General features: G+C 45.4%; 1 pseudogene; it reads left to right on the top strand.

Annotated features, from left to right (window-relative positions):
• The first annotated feature begins 3,403 nt into the window (after positions 1-3,403).
• Positions 3,404-23,953, top strand: LOC103305049 (60S ribosomal protein L30-like; annotated as a pseudogene).
• The last annotated feature ends 333 nt before the right edge of the window (positions 23,954-24,286 follow it).

Below are 24,286 nucleotides of genomic sequence, written 5' to 3'. Positions count from 1 at the left end.
CTCTTGGTTCCTTGTGAACTGGACCAGTGGACACCCCACTGGACTAGAATCCTCATGAAGGTCACAATGAGAAACCTGTATATTCCACTCCATTATTGCCTGTGGTTCCAAACAAATTAAAAACCGAAAACAAAGATTCTAATAAGAGGTGAAAACAAAAACCTAATTTACCAAAAGAACTAGTCATTTACCCCCTGGAGGGATGAATAGCTCAGGCCTTGCTCTGAATCAGGGCACTGAATTAAAAGCACACGTGTTCAATGTATATTTAAGCCTTACCTCAGACAGATGACTAATGGGTGTTATGTTGTGTTTTGTATTTTGTTAAACCCACAGAGATAATTATTTATTCAATAAAATGTAAACAGTTATCATAGCATAATTGGACACTGAGGGTAGCATTTTTCTCTCCCCGCCCCTTCCCAGCTGCACTTCACACAGCCAAGTAGCAGACAACATGATTATTGGTTTGCTTCTACAGCTTGGTGACAATTTATGGAGAGGGGATCCGCGGGCCTCTTCTTTAACAGATCTCCTGCAGGTGCCCCTTGTAAATTCTATCCTGACCTAAACTGTCACCCCCTTATTTCTAACTGATTCATTTTCTCCAGAAAAGGGGGCTGTTTGCCAAGCTTATTTGGGAAGGGGAGACCAGCCAGCTATAAGTCCTCCTCTTTTTCATTTATGAGCTTTTCAGGGCTGGGAAAAGTTTGGAACCATCCAAGAGATCCACTGAGCATCTGCCCAGCGGTCTGAGGATAACCTGGATGCTCAGTGCATTTCAAGACCCAGAAATATTGGGAATAGATGGGATCTGGTTAACCACAGAGGACAACCTGCCCATCCTGCAGGTGAGCTACTGAGAGACCAAGAGAGGGGTATTTCCACACCTGAGAGTGAGTTAGTAGCTAAAGCTAGTTAGTAGAAGAGCTATGTCTAAATCCAGACCAGGGGTCACTGCCCCCTAGGGCTCTTGACCCCTGTCCCCACCCTGCATTGTGGCAGTTTCCCAGGCAGCTCCGTGGGTCTCTCCTGACTTTCAGAAGGACCCACTCTTCTGTAGTGACTGAATTTCTGCACAGCATCCTGGGATATGTGATTCCAAATAACCTCTATTTGGAATATATCTCATAAATCACTCCAGTTTATCAAAATATTGTTCAGGAAGCATGAAAATATTCTCAAGATGTGTTTGGTGCACATCTTGAGAATACAGTAGTCCTCTCTTATCTACAGAGATACATTCCAAGACCCCCAGTGGATGCCTGAAACCGTGGATAGCACCAAAACCTACCTATAGATTCACTATTCCCCCTACACATACATACCTATGATAAAGTTTAAGTTATAAATTACGCACAGCAAGATATTAACAACAATAACCAATAATGAAATTGAACTAAAACAATGTACTGTAATAAGTTATGTAAATGTGATCTCTTTCTCAAAATAACTTATTGTTCTGTACCCACCTTTCTTCTTCTTGTGACGATGTGAGATGATAAAATGACAAGCCTCGTCCCGAATCTGTGTAACCACCCCTCACTTGCAGTAAATGGCTTGGTGTCACTCGTTTTAGGGCAGGGGTCCTCAAACTTTTTAAACAGGGGGCCAGTTCACTGTCCCTCAGACCGTTGGAGGACCGGACTATAGTTTTAAAAAAACAATGAACAAATTCCTATGCACACTGCACATATCTTATTTTGAAGTAAAAAAGAAAATGCCAAAAACACCCGCATGTGGCCCGCGGGCCGTAGTTTGAGGATGCCTGTTAGGGGATAGATCCCTTGCTGAAGTCTTCGTACAGTCTCAGTGCTTCCTGGTGCCACCACTGCCATAAATCAGATGTGTTTCCTTCAGTCTTCCACCCTAAACATTTAATGCATTTTCCATCTTAACTAACTAAGCACTTACCATGCACTGTGGCCATAATTTTTGCAGGTTGAGGTACAACAGCAAAACTAGCAGAAATTTCTTGTAGCTTCTTCACAATTTCAGGAATAGAAGATTTGTTCTTACCGGTAGATCCTAGCAAACTCAGCATACAATTCTTTTATTTCCTTGTTAAGTCTAGAGCTTTCACCTTTCTACATAAAGGAAGCACCTTATGGCTTCTCGGCGAAGTATCTGAACTGCCAGAATCACTACTCTTGGGCTTTGCGGGCCACTGTTAAGTAAATAAGGGTGACTTGAACCCAAGCACTGAGATCCCACAACAGTCCATCTGATCGCTGAGAGGGTTACTAAGTGGAGACCAGGACAAACGGAGGAACCACATCCGGGTGGGACAGAGCAGACCACGTGAGATTTCATTCCCCTATTCAGAAGGGCCTGCCATTTAAAACTTACAAATTGCTGATTTTTGGAATTTTCCATTTAATATTTTCAGACTGCGGCTGACCCTGGGTCACTGAAACCGTGGAAAGTGAACCCGCGGATAAAGCCCTTCTGAGAACCCGTTAGCAGGTAGCAGGAGTTCAGCCATATTCGGGCTTCTGTGTAGCCCCTCGGTTTCCTGGACGGGCAGTGGAGCTGTGATGGAGGGAGATGTGAGCAGTCCCAAGGTTTCAACCCCCCTGGGCCGTGGCTCTTTGGGAGGCATGGCAGAATCTGCTGCCGTTCTTGGAAGCCTGTGGCCAGAGGCCTCAGTGCCTTCTGTTCTCACACACACACACACACACACACACACACACACACACACACACACACACACACGGGCCTTCCTCGGCTGCATCTATTGCTCCAGCCATCCAAGGGCTGCCATGAGCTGCAGAAATTCCTTGGCTCTGCAGCGCCTCTGACTCATCCTTAGGGAGATACCAGGAGCAAAGAGGCGGGTGCGCAGGACATAAGGGGCTTTGTCCCCGGGAGGAAGGTGGGGGAAATGCCGGACAGTGGGAAAATGCAATATTTTTCTTTAATAAAACAAGACGCTGTGGCCGGATGTTCTGTCCGTAATCCTCCCCGTTTGCTTCTGCTGCTCCCTCCATTCCTGATGTTTTCAGAGTAGGGCTTGTTCTGGTTAGAAACGACCAGGACTCTGAAAATGGCCCCTCTCCCATCCACCAAAGGGGGATTAAACGATGCGCTGGAGATTTAAATCATCATTAATGAGGACACTTCTTTACTGGATATGCTATTTTTCTTTTGTAAAAAGGACAAAGGACTATTGGCTGGCTGGCTATTTAAGTTTATGAAAACATACAGCGTAGGTTCCTAATGCTTTTCTATTATTTTCAGTAACAATTATAATTTAAAGAAAAGGTAAAGCTTGAGGCTTTTTCTCCCTGAAGATGAAATATGGGTTTGCATCCAGGAGCTCTCAAAAATTGGTAAGAAATAGTGTATCTCGCTCCCCCACCTTCTAGGGTTCAGAGGGCTGTCTCACACCTGAGGCAGGAAGATGGTGGCTGCGAAGAAGACAAAAAAGATGCTGGAACCTATCCACTCTAGGCTTCGGTTTGTATGAAAAGTGGAAAACACGTGCTGAGGTACAAGCAGACTGAAGATGATCGGGCAAAGCGAACCTGGTCATCACCTGGCCATCCTCGCCAACACCTGTCCGGCTTGAGGAACTCTGAAACCGAGTACTAGGCCAGTGGTCGGCAAACTCATTAGTCAACAGAGCCAAATATCAACAGTACAACGATTGAAATTTCTTTTGAGAGCCAAATTTTTTTTAACTTAAACTTCTTCTAACGTCACTTCTTCAAAATAGACTTGCCCAGGCCGTGGTATTTTGTGGAAGAGCCACACCCAAGGGGCCAAAGAGCCGCATGTTGGCTCGCGAGCCGCAGTTTGCCGACCACGGTACTAGGCCAATACGATTGAGCTGGGCACCGGGTCTGGAAAATCCTACAGAGTATGCTCACTGGCTGCCATTGACCCAGGTGACTCTGATATCATCAGGAGCATGCCGGAACAGACTGGTGAGAAGAAAGTCATGCAATATTTTTCTTTAATAAAACTGGCCAGAGCTTGTTTTAAAAACTGATTTTAAAAAGAAAGAAATATTACCTGGAACATTATCAAATAAGAGAAAGGGTAGTACCTTGGTGTTGTCTTCTGTGCTACTCATTGTTAAGGCAGTTTTCTCAGGCAAAATACCCCGATCAACTGTATCCTCACAACCAAGGACCATGCAAGTGAAATAAAGCACCTGCAGGTTACACCTGTTAAAGATCTGTTAGGCCAGGATGTCAAGGAAGAGCCTATTCCTCCACCCCTCACGCCCCCATGGTCCTTCTTGCTGTAACCGTTGCTTACAAAAAGGGTGCCAGGTTTTTACGTTTTCGTGACCCTCTTTCTGAAATTGAGGCCCAGTTTTGTCACCTGCAGGAGTAAATATGAGGACACAGATACCTACTGTCTTGGTTTGGATTTGCTCTCCCCCAAGAGCGGAGCCTGAGTAAAGAGCAAGGGGCAGATACTCTCATTAGAAAGTGTATTTATTTCCTAGGATTGCTGCAACGATTACCACAAACTGGGTGACTTAAAAGAACGGAAATGCATTTTCTCACAGTTTTAGAGGCCAGAAGTCCAAAATCAGGATTGTAGGGGAAAACCCTTCCTTGACTCTCCCTGGCTTCTGGCAGTTGCCCAAATTCTGGGCGTCCCCTGGCTTACAACTACATCCCTCTGATCTCTGCTTCCAGCGTCACTCGCCTTCTTCTGTGTGTGTTTCTGTGTGTCCTCCTCGGTCTCTTAGAAGGACGCTCGGCTCTCATTGGATTCAGGGCACAGCTGGACCCAGTATGATCTCATCTCAATCCTTATCCATTTTGAGGTTTGGGTGGACATAAAATTTGGGGGGAATATCATTCAACCCAGCACAGGCCTTGAGGCTCCTTTTATGTCCCCACTTCTGGAGTTTCCTATGTTGACAGTGGGACTAACCTGAAAGGACAGGGAGAGTGGATGTCATGCCAGGGAATGAAGACCATAGCTGGTGCTCAAGGTACCTCCTTTACACTAACTCCTATGGCTGAAATTTCCCCATGAGCAATGCCTAAGCAATTTGGCTCCATCTTCAAGTTCTCTGAGACTCTCCAAGGGTTCATTTCTTCAGCTGTGATTCTCAAGGGGGCAGGACCCTTAGAATCACCTGGGTATGGGCATCTTTACAAAGACCACTAGCTCCGGGAATTCTGCAGGGTGGGGGTGGCTAGGGAAGTGCCTGATTATTTTTTCATATTCTAAAGACATCTTGATACTCAATGTTCAAATCTTGTGATCGTTGTTGGATCATAAATGATTAGAGGCAAGTAGGGGTAGTTGAGTAAGAAATTGGGGTGGGAGGGTTTTAGTCCCAGTTCTGCCTCTAAGGGCAGCTGCAGGCACCACCATGAGTGATGTAATTTAACTCTCAGCACCTCAGTCTTCCCATCTCGAAAATGGAAATGATCCCACCCTTACCTTCTGTCACAGGTTTGTGTGAGGCATATTTGGAGCAGAAGTGTGGGCCAGGACAGAGTAGGGGCTGTCTTTTAGAAAGAATTCCTGCACATTCTGAGGGCAGTGCCATGACAAATAAGAATGTTGGCATGAGGAGGGCACTGTTCAGGAAATCCGGCTCCGATTCAAATGAGACATCTGAAGTCTCCAGGGCCCAACCATTCTGAAGATGCCAAACAAACACGACAGTCTGAATAGTCAGCGGTGCCCATGGGTACAAGGCAGGGCCTGAGAGACTCCGTGCCAGGAGCTGACTTTTCACTGCATAGACTTCGTTTGCAGGAGCCCAGGCTGGCAGCTAAGGCCATTTGACCTCACAGCCAGGCCCTGAGGATGTTAGAAGGGGTCTTAGGAATTACGCAGGAAGCAGGAGAGAAAGTCATTTTTGCCCAGATCGCAAAGCTAAATAGTGGCTGAAAGGGGATAAGAACCTACTTTCTAGTGGCAGAGAGGAGAGCGTGTAGAGGAAGGAAAGGCCAGAAGGAAGCCTGCATTGCTGCCCTTGAGAGCTGGCCTTGAGACTATAGGGATGGAGCTGGACTCTGATATCCGTGTACCTTTCCAGGTAAAGAGGTTGTAGCTTGAGTGGGAGAAAATCGCCTTGGGATGTCAGTTTTTCAATTTTTTTAAGTCCTGTATTATGATGATGAGGTCATGGTAGAAGAAGGGGATGTTCCTGAGATCTAACCCCCAGCCTTGAGGCCAATGAGTTGTCTAGTTAAAGGTTGTGGGTTAAAAGTAGGTAGTAATGCAGTCTGACTTGTGCAGGAATAAGGGAAGGGGGGCATTGTCTGTAGAGAATTTTAAAACCCTAGTAAAACCATCCAGGAGTTGGCCTGCCTTTGATTTTCACCATGCATTGGCAATTCTAAAGAAGTTTGTGATACAATATTGCTCCCTGAATAATCTTGTTGGTCCAAGTTCGGACCAACTGTGGTTACCGTTGAGTTTAATCTTATATACTTAAGCCTAACCTAGCACATTCTTCTTGCTTATCCATTAATAAAGATTCTATTCCATGCAGAGGTTATTTGGCTCTCAGCCCACAAGGACTCAGCTACGCACTTTTGTTTCCAGATAATGCATGAGAGGAAAAAGTGGGAGCAAGCGGAGACAGAGGCACAAACTTCAGTAACCTTAAATCTGTTGCTCAATGGAACCATATGAAAGTATTTGCAAACTGTCAGAATCCACCTTGAACAAGGTACTGATCTTTTCCTTGAAGATCAGTGCAAAGAAATTGTGGAGAGGGCTGTTAACTTCCTAAAAATAACAGTGAGGAAATGGACAGTTACATAGAAAAGAGAATCAGATTCAAAGAGGAAATGCTGACCTAAGGTGCTGGTCTCAGGTTGCCAGGTGAGATTAAAAGGGCTGTGCTGGAAGCCTGAGTCACTTCCACCCGGAGTTGCACAAGAAACGATGGTTCGAGTAAGGCCCTGTTTGTTGTCATTCAGCCAATTCTCTAATTTTGAGATCCAAATACAGTAGGAATTTGTGATAAGTTTCCTGGTGATGTGTGTGTGTGTGTGTGTGTGTGTGTGTGTGTGAGTGAGTGTGTGAGAGAGAGAGAGAGAGAGAGAGAGAGAGAGAGAGAGAGAGAATTTCAACTGTGGGGACATTTGAAAGCTGCTAGAATTGATCGTGAAGAAACAAAGACGTGGACTGTGTCACTGTTTCTGGAATTTGCTGACCAGGAGTTGATCTGGGCCTCTTGCCCAACGTAACTGTATGCTTAAGAGTCCCCTAACTACTCATATGTCTCATGTTGCAGGTGAAAGAAAACTTCAGACACTAAAGTGGATGAAAAATATTTCTCAACCAACTCAGATGAATTGGCAAATCTGGCTACGCTGCCAACTGCATGTGAATATTCAAGGAAGATCAATTTTGGTGAAATCAACAAATTTGCAGAAGTCTCAACAAAACTGTCATGTTGTTACCATCATGTAGACAAAAGGTTTTCCCCTTTTCTTAAAAAAAAAAAAGACACTTGAAAGTACTTATTTTTCCTGTTTTTGGCAATGAACTGCTTATTTACTTATTTATTCATTTATTTATTTAACTGCCATGATTATATAGTTGAAGTGTAATAAAAAAAAAGTCATTGCTTGTATTTCTTGCCCTGCTGTCATTTCTCTAATTTCATGATTATGACTAAAACTAACTTGGTTGTATGGTAGGGGGGTTGTTGAAAATAATCCACTCCAGGCGTGAAATACTTGAGCCACCTTGAGCCGGCATAGCATTCTAGGAGCTTCTGCCCTCACTTGTATGGGGAGAATAATAATGATGCATAATTTTACAATAACAACAGCACCACAGCACCAATACTGATACATTTCTGTGGCTCCTTTATCACACAGCAGACACTTGCTCTCTGCTTCTCTTCTTGGCTGATCAAAGGGAGAATTTGCTGAATCCTCTTGAATGCACCTTGATTCTGGAGAAATGTCAGCTTCCACTCTTATGTTTTCTTATTTCAATCCATGACCAGCAGAGGCAGGACTGTGAATTGTGGGTGATTCATCTTTGGGCCTCCAGCCTTCCTTCCGCTCTCCTCTCCTTCAGGAATTTAACTCCACTGCCTCCCACGCTCTGTTCCCCAGGCTCCTTCTCAAATCCTCACCCACTGCAAGTCTGCATGATACACTGGAGGAAGCAAGAATCTTGGGGGTAAAGTTGACTTAGTTTTGATAATCCTGGCTCTGCCACCTATTAGATGTATGACCTTGGGCAATTTATTCTCTGAACATTGATGTTTTTTAATCTGTAAAATGGGAACATTAGCAGATTATGAAAATTGCATGAGTAAACACATGTAGAGGACTTAGTATCGTGTCTGTCCTATGGGCACCAAGACTCTGGACTCGAGGGATAGATGTTGGAATGACAGAATTTTAGGCATTAGCTAACAGTGAAGTTGGGAGGAATTTTAGGAGTGATCAGTTGTCTCTTTTGAAAGATCTACTCTGTACTGTCTTAAAGAACTTAACCATCAGTACATGGCTTTGGCCCTCCCAAGAGGGACCCATATTAAGGTCTGATCAGTTTTATCTCAGTGCCCACTCTCAAACTGTTGCATTGAGAAGGACTGTGGGGCTTTGTCCCTGCTGCATGAGAAGGAAAGCTGAGACCGATTAGTAATCCTGCATAAATATACATTTGGCTTGTTTGAATTCAGATCCTGCTTCCCTTGAGCCAGGTCATCATTTGAGAGGTGGGGCCAGGCCAAATCTTAAAGAGCCGCTTGGCAATCCTAACAGTTGGCAAAGAGGGAGGAAATTGGTAAACAATGTTTTAAAAACATGTTAAATGCCAAGCATCCTGTATTTCATTTCTAATGTTTATTCATGGATATTTGCTGCTATTTTTCAGGAATTCCAGCAGAAAGTACTCAACTATTCCAAATCTCCACCTGCGACTGAGAAGGTGTTTCTGAAATATATTTATGCTTCCAACAGGGTGAAGGGAGAGGTGTCCTTTGGGGCAATTTCAGGGACATCAGAAGACCCCTGCCTTCCAAAACACTCTCACCACCTTCTTGGTGGCAAGTAAATGAGGGTAAATCCTGTCTAAAGGTAGAACAGCTTACAAATGTCTGTTCACTTAGAGCTACCGATAATCAATTTTTTTCCTGAGATCAAGTCTTGCTAGAGGAGGAAAGGGAAGAAATTGGGAGCCTGCAACTTTGATGAGAGAGGGAAGAAAGCTAATAAAAGGAGAAATTGAAGGCACCCAATAGCAACTTCACCTATTTCCCAGTGCCCGTGAGATGGCTCAGAATGTGCAGCCCGCCACTGAGGCTTCAGTGCCCAGGTTATTTGAGGGACATCAGTACACTTGGCTTTGTCTTTTTGGGTCCTTCCTCAGAGCCATTCAGCTGGCAAGTTGGAGGGCAGCGGGGAGCCTCATGCTCCCTCCCCGCCATGCATACACCAAGAGCCAACATTAGACCTGGGGAAGGCGGAGACGGCGGGGTTTGTGCCAGCTGTCCCTATGGCAAAAACCTGCACCCAGGTGTTCAACAGCTTCGCTTTGGGGATTCGTGTGGAATAACTGTGTCACTCTCTAGTGTTTATAAGCCCCTTCCCTCCGAAGTTCTCAGAAGAGCAGCAGGAAGAGAAGGAGTTATTTGTGGAGGACCTGCTAGGTGCCAAGCCCCTTGCTAGGAAGTTTCGTGTTTCCCTTCCAAGCCTCATCACAGCACCACAAGGAAAAACTATTTTTTCCAACTCACGGTTGAGGAAACTGAGGATCAGGAGGGTGTCATGAAGCCAGTGTTGAGTAGGACCTTTGTCACTTAGAAAAGGCAAACTCTTCTATCGCCAACACAAAGGGGAAGCCTCTTTCAAGGTGCATAGTGTGGTGCCTGCAGAGCCCTTCTTAGACTCATTGGTCTTCAGTCCTTTTTGTTTTTGTCCTGAGGTCCATCTATCCTCCCAAGTTCAAATACGGACAGCGATCCTGATGGGAGAAGTGGGCTCAGGTCCTTTCTTCTGTCCAACTGGGAAGGCACTTAATCCTGTCAAACCATCTCATCCTTCTCAGCTGGTCACGCTCTGAGTGTTGTAGTGTAGAGGGTGCTAATGGGCACAAAGTGGTCATGTTTTTTGTGGTCATTTGCTCAGGTTAGCCAGCACCAGATGGCATCCACTGACGAGATACTGACAGCGTCTTCTCTGCCCACCCCAGCCACCTCCACGCTGGGCGCCGGGCTGTCTTAATACGGGTGCCTCCTGTATCCAGCCTGATAGTCCTGAGCGCCTCCTTTCATTTGTCTCCATCTGACTCTATGGTTTGGTTGTGTGTTGATCCTGAGCCCTTCAAGGGAAGGAGGGGGGAACTTGATCATGAACGAGGCTGTTAATGAGGCAAGCAGTCGGAGGTTCTGTCTAATCTGAAAATTAAGTCAAACGTTAAGGATAAGTAAGGCCAGAGCAATTTAGGTCTGCCTTGTTGAGATCCTCATTCATTCCCAGATTGCTCCCTTTAACTGCCAGAGCTCAGAGGGAAGAGCCAGGCCCCTGGGCCCAACCTTCAGTGGGGCTCCACCTAGCGGATCTGTCTTCACATGCAAGCATTATGCTGCCAACGGAGTCCCTTTGCGTAAGGGGCCTGGCATTTGCTTCTTATTTTAGGCGCCGTGTCAACAAGATGGTCCGGCATTTCCTAAATCCAAATAAGCTGAGTTAAGATGTCATGGATTTAAACAGGGCGTACGTTAATTGAGCGGGGCTGTCTCCAAGCCTCATAGCTGGAATTCCATTTACCCTTGAGTGGAGAGAGCAAAGTGGATGTTACACTCACTGGGCGGAGTCCTGGCAGCTGGGAGAGAAGCAGGGAAGGAGAGGGAAGAACAAGGCAAACGTCCTGGAAATTTCCGTCAGAGTTCAGGCATGGGCAGATGAAACGAATGTCAACCTCCAGAAAACAGAGGCAGACAGATGACCTGTAACCCCAGGAAGCTGGCTCTCAGCCACGGAGAGAGGAAAATCCCCGTTTCTTTTCTACCCAGACGGGCCAGGGTGGTATAAAATCCAAAAGGTTTCAGTCCTTCCCACATCACCTGCTGCTCAGTGTGGCCTGAACACAAATTATTTCAATCCTTTCATCCTTTTTGTTTAGAGATAGCATGCCATAATTTTATAAGATTAGAGTTTCAGGGAACTAAAAAATGCTCAGATAAACACCCACCACCCAGCAAGTTCTTCTTTTTTAAAAAAAAAATATTTTTATTGATTTCAGAGAGGAAAGGAGAGAGGGAGGGAGAGGAGAGAGAGAGAGACAGAGAGAGAGAGAGACAGAGAGAGAGAGAGAGAGAGAGAGAAACATCAATGATGAGAGAGAATCATTGATTGGCTGCCCCCTGCACGCCCCACACTGGGGATCAAGCTGTAACTCAGGCATGTGCCCTGACTGGGAATTGAACCACAACCTCCTGGTTCATGGGTAGATGCTCAACCACTGAGCCATGCTGGCTGGGCTGGAAGTTCTTTGGTAGGAATAGTGAATTTAATAAACTACTACAGACTGGTGGCTTTAAACAATAGAAATGTATTCTCTCCCAGTTCTGGAGGCTAGCGGTCCAAGATCACGGTGTCAGCAGGGCCAGGGCCTTGCTCCCACTGAAACCTGTAGGGGACAGTCCTTCCTGTCTCTTCCAGCTTCTGGTGTTGCCGGCCATGCCTGGCATTCCTTAGCTGTGGACACATCCCTCCAGTGTCTCCCTCCAGCACTCCATGGTGCTCTCCCTGTGTCTCTATATCGTCTGCCCTCCGTGCGTGCCTGTGTCTTCACGTGGCACTCCACTCTGTGTGCCTCTTCTGCTCTTCTCTCGTCCTAGTCAGAGAGGACGAGAGCCCACCCGCCTCCAGGATGACTTCATCTTACTGACATCTTGATTGCACCTGCAAAGATCCTATTTCCAGATAAGGTCACCTTCACAGGTACTAGGGGTGAGGAGTTCAACATATCTTTTGGGAGACACATTCAAGCCACAAGGAATAAGAAGGGACTCAGGCAGAAAAGCACAAGACCAACTAGTTTCAAGGTGCAGGAGAGGATTCAGAAGCAGGGAGTCTCCAAGGCCGCTGGTTTTCCTGAGCCCCCAAATTCTCATCCATCCACATCCCTGTTATATGAACCTATGGGGGCAACATCACACAAGACCATGATACCATCCACTGACCATTGCTTTGATAGGATTTGAAATGTATTTTAAAGACATGTTATTTCCTTAGAAAGGCAATAAGGGCTCTTTAATTATTTGGGACATCTTTAATTTATATTTGTCACTAACTTACTGCCCTTTATTTTCAGCTGGCATAGAAGAAATAAATATGACCCATTTAACACTATCTGTGCATTTCCATTGAAATGGAGAGTCAACCTGAAATACGTAGAAACTTTCCTCTCAGTCACATTATCTAGGATTCCTTCTTATTTATTCAGTGTGTAATTTAATAGGTCCTATTGCACTAAAGCATATCACACTCTCATCTACACTAATAAAAGAGAAACATGCAAATTAACCATCACTCCGCTACACCCACAGCCAATCAGGAGCGAGTATGCAAATTAGCCCAATCAAGATGGCAGCAGCCACGGAGCTGGAGTGAGCAGGAGGCTTGGATTGCCCCCGGCAATGGAGGAAGCCAAGCTTCCTGCCCACCCTGGCTGGCCCTGGCCTCTGCTCAAGGCTACAAAGTTTTAATTGTAGAAGATAAATAAATCCCAGATACCTGCTTCCAGCCGGCCCTGGTCTCTGCTCAAGGAGGCGCTGAAAGAAAAGAAAGAAAAGAAAAAAGGAGGGGCTGGGAGCCTGGATCGCCAGGGGGTGTGGCCAGCCTGAAAACAGCCCTCAGCTCCTCACCCAAGCTGGCCACACTCCCATGGGGTGAGGGTCCCTGCTGGGGGATTGGCCAGCCTGCAAACAGCCATCAGCCCCTCACCCAGGCTGGCCAGGCACCTCACCCTGAAGGGGGTGTGGCCAGCCAGAAAACAGCCCTCAGTCCCTCACCCCATCAGTGGGGGTCAGTTGGAGGTGAACAGGACAGTGGGAGGGGGGCAGTTTGGAGTGAGCAGGCCAGCAGGGGGCAGTTGGGGGCGAGCAGGCCAGTGGGGCGGGGAGGTGGGAGCAAGCAGGCCAGTAGGGGGGGCAGTTGAGGGTGAGCAAACTGGTGAGCAGGCTGGTGGTGGGGGGCAGTTGGGGGTGAGTAGGCTGGCAGGCAGAGTGGTTAGGGGCAATCAGGCAGGCAGGCAGGTGAGCAGTTAGGAGCCAGCAGTTCCGGATTGCTAGAGGGATGTCCGACTGATGGTTTAGGCCTGATCCCTGTAAACCGGCAGTAGGACATCCTTCGAGGGGTCCCAGATTGGAGAAGGTGCAGACCGGTCTGAGGGACACCCCCCCATGCACGAATTTCGTGCACCAGGCCTCTATTTTCTTACTTTTTTTTTTTTTTCAGAATCTCTGTTGCCTTCTCACTGGTAACATATGCATGTAGGCAACTCAGGTACTGCCCTTATAGGAACTACTTTATCCCTCCTTTCAAACAGATGTAATAATACCTGTCACTGACTGTCTTTTATGTAGCAGACTCTGTGCTAATTGGTTCATATGCATTATTTTCTTTCTTTTAAAAAAATATATTTTATTGATTTCAGAGAGGAAGGAAGAGGGAAAAAGAGACAGAATCATCAATGATGAGAGAGAATCATTGATCAGTTGCCTCCTGCATGCCCCCTACTGGGGATTGGGCCTGCAACCTGGGCATGTGCCCTTGACTGGAATCAAACCCGGGACTCTTTAGTCTGCAGACCAACACTCTCTTCACTGAGCAAAACCAGCTAGGGCCATTATTTTCTTAATTATTAAATAAGCACGCTGTAATTACTATTATTTCCATTTAAAGTTGAAGGAGCTGAGACATGGATACTCAATATCTTGTCCCAAATCACATAGCTCTTTATTGGTGGAACTGGAATTTAGATTCAAGTTTATGATTCTAAAGCTCATACTGGACTATCTTTATAACACTTTCCATAGTAATCTTGGCAGATTTTCCTTGACCAATCTAGTTCTTTTTCGTCTTCCCAACCTTTGATTCACAAGAAAAGGATCTGGTTTTGGTGCACAGACCAATACCTAATGGTCCAAATCCATTTCAATGTTCCCAAATGTTGCTTTTGGCCACTAGGTGGAGACATGCCTATTTTATCTCCTCAAAAGATCTTGAACTCTTACCAAATGCAGTCTTCACTCTTCAAACCCCCAAAATCCAAATGGTTATAGAAAGAGAACCAGATTACTAGCAAGTCAAAACACACAGAATTGAGCCTATGGACTACCCTGTTCATCACAGTACTCTTCTAGGCTTTATTAAAAGTGAAACAAATAACAATAACAAAAAACTCCCATAGATTCTAGAATCGGTTGTAGCAACAATGCATGTATATACATTGCATTGTTTAGAGACAGCATGCCATAATTTTATAAGATTAGACACTATAGGCTTAGCAACTACATAAATGTACTTTTGAACCATAAAGAATTACATCTAATGAACAACATAAACTGATGAACAAAAACAGATCCAGAAACAGAGAAGCATCGATCAGACCGTCAAACCTCAGAGGGAAGGCAGGGGAGGGTGGAGGTAAGGGGGAAAGATCAACCAAATGACTTGTATGCATGCATATAAGCATAACCAATGAACACAGACACCAGGGGGGTGAGGGCATGAGTAGGGGGTATAGGGGGGCAATGGGAGGATAAGGACACATATATAATATCTTAATCAATAAAGAAAAAAAATTACATCAATAAAAATTATGTGTCTAATGAAGATGAAGATATGATGAACAACTTTAAAATGGCCTTGGTAGCTTTTATAAAATTGCACCTAGTCTTCAAGAACTATATACCTGGAGTAGGTGGTAGATGGAGTGTAGTTTCTCTGTGAGTGTGTGATTGACCTTATTGGACAATGTGGCAGGCCATGTGCAAAGCATGGTGAATATAACATAGACAGATGAGCCCTAGCTGGTTTGGCTTAGTGGATAGAGCATCGGCCTGTGGACTGAAGGGTCCCAGGTTCGATTCCGGCCAAGGGCACATGCCTGGGTTGCGGGCTTGGTCCCCAGTAGGGGGCGTGCAGGAGGCAGCCAATCAATGATTCTTTCTCATCATTGATGTTTCTATCTCTCTCTCCCTCTCCTTTCCTCTCTAAAATCAGTAAAATATATTTTTAAAAAATTAAAAAATAACATAGACAGATGAGATCTACCCTGGGGGCTATCTGTGTGTGTGTGTGTGTGTGTATGAGTGTGCACATATGGGTGTCTATATATGTGTGAGTACATGTGTGCACATGTGTATAGAGCTGATCCTCATAATTCGTGGATTTCATTTTTGCAAATTTGCAGACTCACTAACATTTACTTGTAACCCAAAACCAATACTTGTGGTACTTCTGTAGTCATTTGCTGAGATGCATAGTCAAAAATTTGAATCCCTTGATGTGATGTTCCCAGCTGTGGGTGAAGAAGGCAGTGCTCTGCCTTCTAGCTTCAGCTCTCCTACTGTAAGCAAGTGTCCTTTTCATCATCTATTTAGTGTCACAATTTTTGCAGATTTGTGTTTTGTGTTGTATCATTGTTTAAAATGATATTGTTCAGCATAGTGCTGAAGTGCTGTCTAGAGTTCCTAAGCTCAAGGAGGCTGCAATATGCCTCCCAGGAATACAGTGTTAGATCAGCTCCCTTCAGGCATGAGTTACAGCGCTGCTGTTGTGAGTTCAATGTAATCAATTAATAATATACCTTACATAAGGTGTCATGCAGCAAGGTTATGTCTTGCTGATGAAAGAATATGTGACCAAATGCTTGAAGGATACAGGGATGACCCTGTATTTTCCCAAGGAGCAAACATTTCAGAATTTAATCAGTGTTCATGGTGACTGTATACACCAAACTGTTGTGAAAAACAAAAGTGACTACACACACACACACACACACACAGAGAGAGAGAGAGAGAGAGAGAGAGAGAGAGAGAGAGAGAGAGAGAGAGAGAGAGAGAGAGTTACGTGGGGTATTAATAGAATTCCATGTAAAGCTGATAAAGAGTGGCATCTACAAAATCAGTACAGTTGCTCGGTGAGCTCTCATACGAGCGGTGTGTTCACTGGGAGGAGGAACATAGGGATTAATGGAACTACACTCGGTGAAAACAAGTTGTTGGAATTGGAGAGGACTTCTGATTTGTAGACCAAATGGCCTGATTGCTTCTTTCATCTAAGGCAGGGAGTTATGGAGAAGAAAGAGAGGGAAGACAGGAAAATTCAAGGGCCCCTAGAATTGAAATGGGGATGGAGGAGTTGGGGAGAGCTGACTTGCTGATCCCATGAGGTTACAGAGAAAGAGCAGGTCTTGACTAATCATGTCCCACTAGGCTCCAGGGATGACTAGTTGGATGTGAAAGTTTTCCTCTTATTCTTTCATACTCTCTTCTGTGATCCTGCCCTTCCCAGCATTACTAGTAAATTGCTGTTAGTGGCTTTAGAAGTTTTTCTAACCTTGTTTAGAGTGGAAGGGGAGGAAGAAAGCTGTACAGCTGGGTTCCTTCCTGCAGTGCCCAAGTGGGAGAAAGAAGGTTGTGGAAAAGCAGATGGTAGCAGCCAGCCAATCCCTGGGACCCGCTGAAAAGGGAACCAGGGCATCCCCACCATGCACACATTATCCTAAGATGGTGCCCACACACACATGCTCCTTGAGTGACTTCTCTATGGCCAACCACCCAAGAGGAGCCTGGACCTTTAAGAAGGGTGTCAGGAAGTTCTATAAAACAGCAGCAGTCAGGGCTGTGAGAACTGCTGTGGCCACCCAGAAGGCCTTGCTGATCTATGGGAACCAAGGAACAAGGAAGACACCTCACGGGCCTGAGGGAGAGTGCAGTGTAAATACCAGCCGGAAGGACTCCAGAATGACGCAGAAAGGCTCAGAAATACTCAGAACTGCTCAATCATGCTTTTGTTTCTGTATCACTGAAAACGATCAGAAGTGTAAAATAAAAATAAGCTTAGAGATGTGAAACCCAGAGGGGGAGGAGCCTACGGCTTTAACACCCCAGTGCGTGAGATGGGAGAGCAGACATGCTCCGGGCTGGGGTCTGAAGAACCAGGGCAATGAGAGAGAAATGACAGATCTGGTGTCCTTAAGGAGAAGGGGAGAGGTAGGATCTGGGACGTATAGACAAGTAAGTGTTAATTCCTGGCTAAAGGTTAGAGTCTGCCTAAGCAGTCATTTTTCAACCCTAGGCATAAGCCTTAAGATCAAAAGTGGTGCCAAACTAACCACATTTTCCCATTTTAGAGGACCTCTACTTGATTAGCAAATCAGAGGGAGTCCAGACAGCTCATGGATGTGGATGATATTTCTGGGAGTCTTTCCTTTAAGATGGAACTCTTTAAAAGTTTTGCTCAGACACCTCGAATTTGCTAAAAGATCACAGCTGAAGATTCCTGATGGGGGTTTGACATTACACCAGGTGCTCGCCTGGCTCACTGAGTTATTACCCTTCATCTTATGCAGGAAGGTGCCAGCATGCTTTATGAATTTAAATTAGTATTCAGAAATATGAGCAGTGTGGCGATGAAGAGATTTGGGCAGAAGTGATTGTGGAGCCCTAACAATTACAGCTGAGAAAATATACTGAGATGGCCTGAACATCAATTCTGAAATAACCTTCCAACTTGACATTTTTAGAATTTCATATTATCCAGCATTGAAAAGGGAAGACAGATGGCTCTAATGGTCAAGTGTATCTCTCAGTATATTGACAGGCCAACATCACGGGGGGGGGAAAGGTGGTGTGTACTGGACACAGGAGAGAGAAGCCAGGTGTCGGTGCTGGTTGACCTCGGCAGTAAAGGCAAATTCTGGGCCAAAGTTTCCTTGTCCATGTCCTAATCCCTGGAACATATAAATATAGCACCTCCCACGGCAGAGGAGGCTTTGCAGATGTGATTAAGGATCTGGAGATGGGGAGATCATCCTGACTGTCCAGTTGGTCTCAAGGTCATCACGAAGGTCCTTACAAGGAAAAGAGGGAAAGCAGGACGGTCAGAGAAGGAGATGGGGCAACGGAAGCTGAGGTGGGGATGATGCGGTTGCTGGTTTTGAAGATGAAGGAGGGCCGAGAGTCACGGGATGGGGCAGCCTCTGGAAGCTGGAAAAGGCAGAGACATTCTCCCTGGGGAACTGCCAACACCTTGATGTTAGCCCAGAGAGACCTGTTTCAGATGTCTCACTTCCTGAACTGTGAGAGAATCCATTTGTGCTTTAAGCGGCTAAGTTTGTGGTCATTTGTTACATCAGCAATGGGAAACGGATACACTTTTCTTTAACCTGACGACTGCCTGAAGTTTTTATGAGAAAATAGAGGATATTTTCATATCCCTTAGAAATAGAAAAGATTACTCTGGGAAGGCAAAACAAAGCCTGATTAACGAAAACTATAGAGGACGTAGGTTTCTCCCAACTAAATGGAATCCTTGTCCTATTTTTGCAGCCTGGGAGTATGAAGGGGTAGCCCTGCCCTGTCCACGTACCAGCCAGAGCAGCACCCCACGTGGACGGATGGATCACCCCTCCTTTCACCCATTATGTCAAGCTTGAGCAATTCGTAAAATTAGTTCGCAGTAATTATATCATGTCTCTACTCATCCCCTTAACATGGTGCAAACATTTATGCAGATGGAGAATATTGTCAATAATCAAGTATTTATATAACATCTGCTAACCAACATTAGTTGGTTAGAGTGTTGTTCCAATACGCCAAGGTTGCGGGTTCGATCCCTGGTCGGGGGGCATACAAGGAATAACCAACAAATGCATAAATAAGTGAAACAACAAATTGATGATCCATCTCTCTCTTCCCCATTCCTCTCTCTAAAATCAATAAATAAAAATGTAAAAAAAAAAAAAAGAATTTCCCAGGTCAACTACTAGTTCACATTTGCATAGGTTACACATAAATCGAGGATCAGTTAGGATGAGGACAGAACACTCTGAGGATGGTTATGGAGAGGGATCTCTTATTCCTGGAAAGGCTTCTACGTTATTCTGAGTGGTACAAGACACAACAGGAAGACATGACCTCAAAATAAGGCGACATTTATAGGTACAAAGGGTTAGGACTTCAACATGTTTTTGGGGAAATAACCCACAACACCTCCCACAGGCCACATGTCTGGGGAAAAACCTTCCTTCAATAGCGATTGAGGAACAGAGGGCCTCAATGAGAGACTTGGAGCTCCAGCTAAGATTTGGCCCTGAAGTCCTTGAAATTCTGGGGGAAAAAGTGATTCCCCAAATTCCAAAGCTTCAGTGGTCCTCCACTGTGCTGACTTCCAGCTAGAGGCTATAAATCACCTTCAGGAGCAGCTGATTCTTTTGCTTTAGGGAAAATATACTGATTGTCCTTTTGTTTATGCAAAGTAAAGCAAATGTCCTGTTCTGAAATAAGGTGGCTCAAGATAAAGGGACTTCTATAATAATAAACAAATCTGTCTTTATTAATCTGCAGAGTGTTCCCGGGGGAAGCAGTTGGGCCTGGATTCTGGGTAGGACAAGAATGGTGTCAAGTGCATTCCCTTGCTTCGGTGGGGATGGGAGAAGTGGGTGGGGCTTGGGTTACAGGTGGTGCAATTTGGATCCAGGCTGAAGGCAGAGGAGAAGGTACCCTGAAGCTGGAGCTAGCTGCGTGGACTTGCAATCGATGATTATAAAAATTCTCAGGAATTTTGCAAGCTGGTTGCTAAACACGGCCACCATTAAAAATTAAATAACTTAAAAATGCAATGCATTATATTACACACAAAGTTAATAAATACTAAAACCCATCACTTCGTAATTATATTGCTACCATTATTATTTACATTTTTGGATCAAATGTGTCGGGTGGTGGAAATATTATAGAGGGTGTGCTACTGTGCCTCTCTGCCCAATTCCCATTTGATGACATTGCGGTTGGCAGCTTGAAATAAGCACGGTGGGAGTATTTACACCATGGGAAGTGCCAACACTCAGAATCAGCCTCCTCAGTTATTCAACATCTACCAGCATGCCTGGGTGGGACGGGGGGTGGGGTGACATGGGGGAGATAGCAGTCTCTTTTGTCCTGGAAAAGGGGAATTAAGGAGCAGGCTAGTGTCTATGCATGGGCAAATCAAATGGGAGAGCCCAGCAGGTGACAAAGTGGCAAGAGGGGACGTGTAGATGGACTGCAGTCCAGCCCAGAGAGCTGACACCTCTAAGAATTTATAAACCATGTAAGCTCTGTGCTAGCAACTGAATACTGTGGACTCAACTCCATCCGAAGCCCCCACAAGAAAAATGCATATGTAAACGGGGCTTGAGGGTTCTATAAAGAGTCTCAGAAGGGAACCTGAGGAAGGACTGGGTTTCTGATCATTCCACAGGCAGGGGCGCCAACTCATGTCTTCAGAGAGACTGACTGCCTCTTTGTTCCAGAAAGTCAACAACAGTCTTCCCTATGGTCTTTCTTAAGACCCCCAGACTCTCCAAGGTGGTGCTGTTTTTTGTGTGTCTTTTTTAAATATATTTTATTGATTTTTTACAGAGAGGAAGAGAGAGGGATAGAGAGTTAGAAACATCGATGAGAGAGAAACATCGATCAGCTGCCTCTTGCACACACCCTACTGGGGATGTGCCCGCAACCAAGGTACATGCCCTTGACCGGAATCGACCGCAGGCCGACGCTCTATCCACTGAGCCAAACCGGTTTCGGCTAAGGTGGTGCTGTTTGTAGCATTTCCTAAAGTTGTTTGTCCACGAAATAGCTCAGGGTCAGGGGTCAAGGCTCCATAATAACAAACTTTGGAAAGCTCTAAACTAGACACATGGGCCGCATGGAAAGTGACGTGGCCAGCCAGGCATTTTCCAGCCCCGATCACAGTGATCCTTAAAGAGGAAATGCTCATCATTTTCCCACACGTATTGTACTCACATGGAGCTTTCCCTAGAGCCCTTCATCCAAAATACTCAATGAGAAGAAATCTTTTTGCAATGATCTAATAAGGGAGAATAAACACCGGGATACTGTCATCTCCATTGTGTGTACAGAAAGCATCAATGAGGGCCAACATTGTTATGTTTAGCAAATAAACATACAGGGTGTCCGTATTATGGTTGGGGGTCACCACAACATGTGGAACTGTATTAAAGGGTCACGGCATTAGAAAGGTTGAGAACCACTGCATAGAGCAGGGGTCCTCAAACTACGGCCCGCGGGCCACATGCGGCCCGCCGAGGACATTTATCCGGCCCGCCGGGTGTTTTTGCCGCCGCTGCCTGTCCTGCTTAGCAGCCGACTTAGCAGTGTGCATAGGAATTTGTTCATAGTTGTTTTTTTAAACTATAGTCCGGCCCTCCAACGGTCTGAGGGACAGTGAACTGGCCCCCTGTTTAAAAAGTTTGAGGACCCCTGGCATAGAGGATAAGGAATGGTTCATGCTCTGGGTCAGACTGCCTGCAAATAAATTCTAACTGCTTCATGCAAAAAAAATAGGATGTCCGGTTAAATTTGCATTGCAGGTAAACAAGAAATAGCTTTTAGTATCTGCATGCCCCATACAATATTTGAGACGTACAAATACTACATATATATTTGTTGTTTGTAGTTTAAAGTCAGGACCTGACTGACAATTGGCCCAAAGACCTCAAGAGACACCCCTAGAAGCCATTCTAGCAAAACTAAACCAGTACCCATGTCTACCTAGCAATTCAAACAGTCAACGATTCTTTCAGGGACTATTAGCTCAAACCTTCACAGAAGCCTCTATGTTTTATTGCAAAGGGCTGATTTTACAAACACTGCTCACTTGGCTTGTGAACAACCGGCTGCTGGGAAACAGGCTAGGGAGGGAGGAAGACTCCTGCCCAGGTGTCTCTCTTCTGCGTCTTTCCCTGTTACCTTAGCTGCCATGTCTTCATTTTATTCTCAATTTCCCAGGCTAATGAAGACCTATGATTCCATGCTCCAAAAATGGCGAATACTTCAAGCTGTATTTGTCTTGATACTGGTTTATACAGGTATTTTGCTGACAGAGTTCTCTATTTATGCTCCATTTGGACCAATGCTGATCATTTACCATTAGTTTGTAGCATTCTTGAATTGACTGGGGGAAAATCAGTTTGTTTGGGCCATGAAGGGAATTAGAGGCAATTGGAGCAACTCAGTATTCTAAACTGGCTGCACATAATTCTGGAAGTGGATAATCTGTGTGTATCTATAGATGGCTAACTTTTTTTTTTTTTTTAAAGAAAGCCATTTCCTGCAAGAGAAATGAGAACAGTTGGCATTGTTCTAATTACAGTTTCAGTTTTTCCCAGAATGCAGGAATCTTCATGTTCTTTTCAAAACAGCATGAAGGAAGTTGAAAGCTTCCTTTTAAAGAAAATACAACCTCATTTCAATGTTTAAAAATAACCCCTGTGCATAGGACCAATTGCTGCCCTACTTACAGCTTGGGTTTTAAGGATGTTGGCTGTAAACGTTTTCATTAAGTAATAGGAGGGGGAAAAACCGTAATTTAAGAGTGCAATTACCCAGAAGAAAATTTTATCTCACTAGTGACTTCTTTGGCTAGATCTAAAGCCTACAGAAGCCTTGCTTTTGGAAAACAAAACAAACTCTGCAACCTTAGCAACTACTTGTAACTGTTTTTAGAGTCAGTTTGTGGACAATGCCAAGTGCTGGTGAGGAGGGGGTGCTGGTTCCCTCACATGTTGCCATCATAATCATGCACTGACCATGCAGTCCAGCAGCCCCACTTGTAGGTATTTACCCAAGGAAATAGAAAGACATCCTATATAATAAGAGAGGAATATGCTAATTATCCATTACGCCATTAGGTGTAACGACCGACTGCGTAACGACTGGATCACAGATCTGCAAGAGGGTGGGGCAGCGAACCAAATATGAGCTAAAGATGGCCAAATCTATAATAATAAAAGCATAATATGCTAATTAGACCAGACAGCCGAACGACCTTCCGGACGAAGCCATGGCAGCGGGGGTCGAGGCAGAGGAAGTTAGGGGCAATCAGGCAGGCAGGCAGAGTGGTTAGGGGCGATCAGGCAGGCAAGCGAGTGGTTAGGGGCGATCAGGTAGGCAGGCTAGTGGTTAGGAGTGATCAGATAGGCAGAGGGGTTGGGGCAGTCAGGCAAGTGGTTAGGGGCGATCAGGTAGGCAGGCAGAGGCAGTTGGGGGTGATCAGGCAGGGAGGCAGAGTGGTTAGGGTTGATCAGGCAGGCAGGCGAGCAGTTAGGGGCTATCAGGCAGGCAGAAGAGTGGTTAGGGACAATCAGGCAGGCAGGCGAGTAGTTAGGGGCAATGAGGCAGGAAGGCAGAATGGTTAGGAGCCAGCAGTCCAGGATTGTGAGAGGGATGTCTAACTGCCGGTTTAGGCCTGATCCCGCAGGGATCCCTGTGGGATCAAGCCTAAACTGGCAGTCGGACATCCCCCAATGGGTCCCGGATTGCAAGAGGGTACAGTCCGGGCTGAGGGACCCCTGCCCCCCAGTGCATGAATTTCGTGCACCAGGCCTCTAGTAAACATTTAAAAAGATACCCAGGGCTTTGCAGATGCTGCTTCCCCAGAGCCACCCAGAAGCCACCCATGCCCAGCCATGTTGAACCCCACCGTGCTCTTCAACATTGCCATCAATGGTGAGCCCTTGAGCCATGTCTCCTTCTAGCTGTTTGCAGACAAAGTTTGAAACACGGCAGAAAACTTTCATGTCTGAGCACTGGGGGAAAAGGATTTGGTTAAAAGGTTCCTGCTTTCGCAGAATTATTGTGGGATTTATGTGCCAGGGTGGTGACTTCAGCAAGGCCATCCATGGGGAGAAATTTGAGGATGAGAACTTCATCCTGAAGCACAAACGGCTCCCAGTTTCTCATCTGCACCACTAAGACTGAGTGGTTGGCTGGCAAGCATGTGGTCTTCGGGCAGGTGAAACAAGGCATGGATATTGTGACAGCCATAGAGCACTGGGGTCCAGGAATGGCAAGACCAGCAAGAAGATCACCTTTGCTGACTGTGGACAACTCTAATAAATTTGACCTGTGTTTTATCTTAACTACCAAACCATTTCTCTGTAGCTCAGGAGAGCACCCCATCTGTTGGAATGTTCTATAATCTTTGTGTTCTTGCCTCAGTTCATTGGGTTCCGTATTTTCCTTACCCCGTCTCCAAGTCTAGCTGGATTGAAGAGTTAAGTTTATGATTATGAAATAAAAACTAAA

Source organism: Eptesicus fuscus, chromosome 12, assembly GCF_027574615.1.
Source record: "Eptesicus fuscus isolate TK198812 chromosome 12, DD_ASM_mEF_20220401, whole genome shotgun sequence".
Classification (NCBI taxonomy): domain Eukaryota; kingdom Metazoa; phylum Chordata; class Mammalia; order Chiroptera; family Vespertilionidae; genus Eptesicus; species Eptesicus fuscus.
Note: the sequence above shows the minus strand (reverse complement) of the source record. Positions and strands in the feature narration are given on the sequence as shown.